The sequence below is a fragment of the Nycticebus coucang genome, chromosome 13 (genome assembly GCF_027406575.1).
Source record: "Nycticebus coucang isolate mNycCou1 chromosome 13, mNycCou1.pri, whole genome shotgun sequence".
NCBI classification, from domain to species: Eukaryota; Metazoa; Chordata; class Mammalia; order Primates; family Lorisidae; genus Nycticebus; species Nycticebus coucang.
In genome coordinates, this window is record NC_069792.1 from 94,450,550 (window position 1) to 94,455,846 (window position 5,297).

General features: G+C 38.8%; 1 pseudogene; it reads right to left on the bottom strand.

Moving 5' to 3' along the window:
• Positions 1–2,178: 2,178 nt before the first annotated feature.
• LOC128563531 (proline-rich nuclear receptor coactivator 2-like) lies at positions 2,179–3,351 on the bottom strand (annotated as a pseudogene).
• Between the last annotated feature and the right edge of the window lie 1,946 nt (positions 3,352–5,297).

Consider the following 5,297-nt stretch of genomic DNA (forward strand, 5'->3'; position numbering starts at 1 on the left):
AAAGATGTTGAAAGGTGCTTGTTTCATCCGAGGGAGAAACAGACTGATCGGAGGCGGCCAGCAGAGAGGCCCTGGAAGGAGCCATGAGCAAACAAGCTTCTGAAAGCCCCACAGCTGCAGAGGAGGCGTCCAGATGGGCTGTCGCAAAAGTTGAAGTCCCCACACATAAAACTGTTCTCCTTGCCATTTGCTTAACGCACCCACAGCAGAAAACAAAAAAGGCTTCCCAGCTTTGTTTGGATGCACTCAATCGAAAACAAATATTGGGCCCAGCTGTCTCCACTCTTGGATTTAAAAGATTAAATCATGACCAAAGAATGGGCTTGTTTCTTACCTTCAGCAGTCTCTGCTCTGAGCCCCGTAGCTACTCGAAGGATCAAATGAGTTCACTGAATTTATGTTCTGGTCCTTAACAACTGAACTGAAATGAGACATATTCAGAATATTGAACTGAACTGGCTGTGCTAATAAACCAGTGTTTTTCCACCTTTTTTTAATCTTGCAACACACTTGAACCTATAAAACTTCCACAAAACACTTAAATTCTTTTGATTAAAAAAGAGTATACTTACTGTGCTTTGAACTTCTGAAAATAATTTAATTAATCATCTTTAAAAATTTCCACAGCACAACTAAGATCCTCTCACAGCACACTAGTGTGCAGTGGCATGACAGCTTAAAAATCACTGTAATAAACTAACTAATTGGCCTTGGACAGAACCTGTAGCCTTCCTGAATGTTGGCTTCTTAACTTACAAGGTGTGGATGGAAGGGTTGTATATGAATTGTCTTTCTCACAGGATTATACAAGGGCCAAGCACACTGGGAGCAGTACAGGGTCATGGTCAGAGGTAAGCAGACCTGGGTTGAATCTTGGTTCTACCACTTGTTAGCTGTGTGACCTTGGACAAATCACTTAACCTCTCTGGGCTTCAGTGTTCTCACCTGTTAATGCGAATACAGAAAGCACTTTCCTATTACTATAAAGGCTGAGAATTAAATAAGAAAATGTATATAAAGTTTTTAGTTCATGATGTATACAGTTAGGAGCACAAGAAGTTATAGAAGCAGCTGCTGTACCTACATTAATATAAACCATAAAGTCATAGAAAATGTCAATATAATGAAGAACATCATGGTTATTTGCCAAGTTAAGCCTCTGGCATCTTTTTTTTTTTTTTTTTTTTGGGGGGAGAAAAAACAATTTTATTTTTAAATTTCATGCTTCAAATTTGTTTTCTATACATTAGGTACTATATAGAATTTAAGATACCAATATTTAAATTGGGCAGTATTATTTCATATAAATTTAGTTGGAGAACTACAACAGCCATTCTGGTTATAAACACCCAAACAAAGGTACCAAATTAGGAAATAGGATTTTTATTATAATTCAAATTTAACTGACCTACGGTTTTAACTTGTTATTGGGTTAAACTGTTAAACTTAGCCTTTACCCCTGAACAGTTGGTAAAACAAGGCTATCAAAGTATTATGCAAGAGATGACAACTTTTGCAAAAGCAGTCCCCTGGGTTGCACTTACTTTGAACCAACAAACACCCAATGTTACCTTACACTAACCAATCTTTTTATTATAGGTTGTAAGAATTGGCAAAAGCAATCAATCTTTAAAGGTTTTTTTTTTGGGGGGGGGCCTTTAATGGTTAATCTTTGGACTTAAAGGGGAAAAATAAGCCCATACTGCATGTCACCTCTTAAAAATGTTTTAGCAGCTTAAATCTTTTTAATTATATAGAACTTATTACATGAAGCTGTAACTTTGAAATATAGCTCACAACCAAATCAATCAACATACACACTGGCACTTCAGCACAAAGGTAAACTTTAAAAACAAATTACTTTGGACCTTTAAAATCAGGCCATAGTATAAAAACAGTCCATGGTCTTATATTTAGCAAATTCATACTAAAATAATTCTATTTTTGTAGGATAAAGGCTAAGAAAACTTTCCATATGCTGTAAGTTTATTACATGTATTTACATGGCTCTTTTCTTCCCTAGGTACTTAAAACTTTCACATTATACAACTCCCCACTTTACGGAGGCATTACAGGGATGACAAGGCCAGATCACTGTCTGAATAGCATATGCAGTGCTCTAATACAAAAATGTATTTTAAAAGCTACCATTAAACACTGCTTCTATAAAAAAATTTGTTTTGGTGCATTTGTTGGTAGACACCTCACCATTTGCATTAAAAATTAGGGCCACTGAGGTATACTGTGCCTTATTCTAATAAACCTCAAGTACCCTTTCCACATTCACCACTGTACAATTTAGTAAAATGCAACTATTAAGAAAAATTCACATTTTCTTTTGGCAGTGCATCAGATTTTATTACTGGTGTGGCTGTTTCTAGTATATTTAACTTTGAAATGTTCAACTAGTTTTCAATCTCTGTCTTAGCTAGATGCTTATCATCTTAGTCGCTAACTCAACACATAAATCTACTGAGACCCATGAATGATAATCTTAAATTACTGTTTTTCCCCCAACAATAGAAAAAGCTGATTCCTTTACCATTCCCCAAATCTAAACTTGAATAGTTTCACTTATAAGATACTCAGTTGAGAATATTACCAAATACAATCATTAATTTCTTTAAGCTGCACTGATACTATTACATCACAGTGCACACAACACGTAGAGCAAATGAGATGAAGTCTAAATATACTTTTCACTTATAATTAGTTCTACACAAAAGGATTCCCTACTCAATCTGTTTCAGACCAGTTGACTATATCCATAAGCAACAGTACTTTATCTTATTTTATACTTGTACTTTAAGTAAGGTTTTAAGTTGAAATGTCATTATTTCCTTATCTGAAGGATTGAAGGAAACAGGAACCCAGTGGCTTGGAGGTTTGGGAAGAACACTTGGTGATGGTGGCTCACTAAATTTGGCTCCAGCATAGTTTTGATTAGCTTGAGATTTAAAAAGTAAGCTGGGACTTGATAAGCTTGAGTTCCAATTTTGATTATTTGGAAAATTTTTGTTCTTCCCCCCATTTTGCATGGCTTGCCATGCAGCTGCTGATGAGTTATAACCATGTCCTCTTTCTTTTTTCTTATGAACAATCTTCATCTGAGAAGTCTGATCCTTGGTCTTCTGTCTATTAATCTATTGTTGGTTCTTACTAACATTTCTAGATTGAGGGGCTGGAATGTTATACCTTTCTCCACCACCCATCTTCAGCTTCTTTGTCACCTTTCAGTCTGCTTTCCCGATTGTAGGATTTCCACTACCTGTCCTCTTCCTTGCTGCCAAGCCCAGGATAATAGGTGTTGCTTTCTGAAGGATCCTTTCCTTTGTCTCAATACAGAAGTTTTCATGGGCTGATCTGCTGAGTTCAGCCTAGGAGCTGAGGCCAACATCTGAGTCTCCTCAGCACACAAGTTTGAGAGAAGCCCTAGCGACTCCAGGCTCGGACTACGGAGGCGGCGGCTTCCTCTCAATGTCGAAGCCTCCCTCCCTTTCCAGGGAGAAACGAGGCACGGATCGAACCAGGCCCACAAGTAGCGACGAGCTGGCTGCTGACCACCCGATACCTCCTTCCCGACCTCCTCCTCCAGCCTCTACCGACAAAATGGAACCTCTAGCATCTTTTGATCTTCCCTTTTTCTATACTCCTCAGAGATTATCATCTCCTTATTATTAATGCATATCTGGAAGTTAACTATATTACCCCCAAATATTTCCTCTACTGGTTTTGGTTACAGTGAGAAACAAATGTAGTCCCTCAGGTCATACCTCCTGGGCCGGAGATAAGGGATGGAGTGAAAAGTGCAGGGTTCAGTCACCTAATCCCCTCTGTAGGTCTAGGGACATTATTTGGAGATCATTTCCAGAAGTGAGCAATCTCTTAGGGACTGACTCATACCAATATTCTCCCTCTCCCTACCCAATGCATATAGAAAAAAAAAGTATGATTATAAATAATCCTAAATTCTAGCACATCCTTTGGAGTTGTAAATTATGAGCTTATCTTTAGTAACTTCCAGGTATGAGAGCACAACTTTTCACGAGCTAGGGCCCCCGTTACTGGCTGTAAAATTGGGATGGTGCCTGGCATGAAGTAAGTGCTCAATCAATGTCTCTTAAATGAATAATGTGGTTATTATTAATTCGAAGGTTGCCAGTGTATCAGTTATCTATTGCCACAATGATTATGCAAAGCAAGCTCCTAAAAAGCCTTGGTGACACACTCTAGGCATTTATTGCTTACATATGTCAGGTCAGCTGCAAGCAGGTTGGGTGGCTGTTCCACCTTGGCTGAAAGGTGATGTGCTTTACCAGTGGACCTCATTGGTATAACAGCTAGGAGATGGGAGCCAGGTTTCTTGGCACCCTGACCCTCCTAATAACCCCAGGTCCTCCCAGGTCCTTAGAGTTCCAAGATTCTGTGTTAGTAGGAGAATGAATGGAGGGGTGGAGGACCCACAATATGCACATGCAAATACAAACTTCCCCATTGTTTACAGGACCAGTTACAAATTCCAGTAAGCTGGATCAGGCCTGAAACAAGCTCTAGCACAATTGCTGGGTTCAAGGAGGCAGAATTTGGGCCGATGTTATTAATGGGCTAGATTTAATGATAAGCCAGGGAGTGGGAAGGACTCCACTGGGGAGAGGAGTGTATGCCTGCAGGAAGCAAATCATCCATCTCAGCTTCTGCAAGGGAAGCCATTTGCTTGGCACACGCATGTTTACCTCCCAAGGGAGTGCTTTCTTTTCCAGCTCACAGATAAGAAATGTTCAGGTGTGGGTGACTTATTACATACTTCTGAAAGCCTAAATCCGGGGCTCAGAATGGTCTCCCTGGGCCCCAAATTGCAGTTACACACACAATCCAATGTGACTGAATTTGTTTTAAAAAATCTTGTAGAATTCAGCCAAAGTGCCATTTATCTCCTTTTCCTAGCTCCAGATAATCAGTTGAGAGAAACGTTTCAATCTTTACTGGTCAGTTCACAGAGAAAGAATCTGAATACGGAGGCAAAAGTCAGCCTCTCTTCAAGGTCATTTCCCTTCGGGGGCATCTTCCTACATTATATAATCTAAATATATAAACTTGCCACTATTCTTTATGATTCTTTCTTTAATTCATTCAGTAGACATGTATTGAGCCATGTGTGGCAGCTACTGTATTAGATGTTAGACTGAAGAATGAATAAGCCACAGTCCCTGACCAAAAGAGATTTACTTTTCCATATTAAGAAAAAAAAAAAACACAAAAAAATTATATAAAACATTTGGAAAAATATTATATGAGTA